The sequence below is a fragment of the Lupinus angustifolius genome, chromosome LG15 (genome assembly GCF_001865875.1).
Source record: "Lupinus angustifolius cultivar Tanjil chromosome LG15, LupAngTanjil_v1.0, whole genome shotgun sequence".
Classification (NCBI taxonomy): domain Eukaryota; kingdom Viridiplantae; phylum Streptophyta; class Magnoliopsida; order Fabales; family Fabaceae; genus Lupinus; species Lupinus angustifolius.
In genome coordinates, this window is record NC_032023.1 from 11,516,806 (window position 1) to 11,517,175 (window position 370).

Consider the following 370-nt stretch of genomic DNA (forward strand, 5'->3'; position numbering starts at 1 on the left):
TTTGGGCTTGTGTTGATATGATGACGGTGATAATAAATTTTAACTTATGCATTAAAGATGAGATATTTTATCAAAACTTTATGAGTGGAGTCAGCATTTTTTTTTCATGATGCACATCTTAGGCAAATAAGTCTTCAACAAGGTCTTTTTAAGCTTGTATAGTGGCTAGGCTAAGGGTTTTCAAGAAAATGATATAAAGCTCAAAATTTGTGTTTCCCATACCCACATTTCCCTTTCTTCTTTATCCTATTTTCAACATTTTCAAACATGACATTCAACTATTGAGAGAATTTTCAAGGTTTTGATAAGGATGGCCTATGATTAAGGCAATAATTTTTTCATGAAGGGTTCCTTTTGTGATCCTTGATAT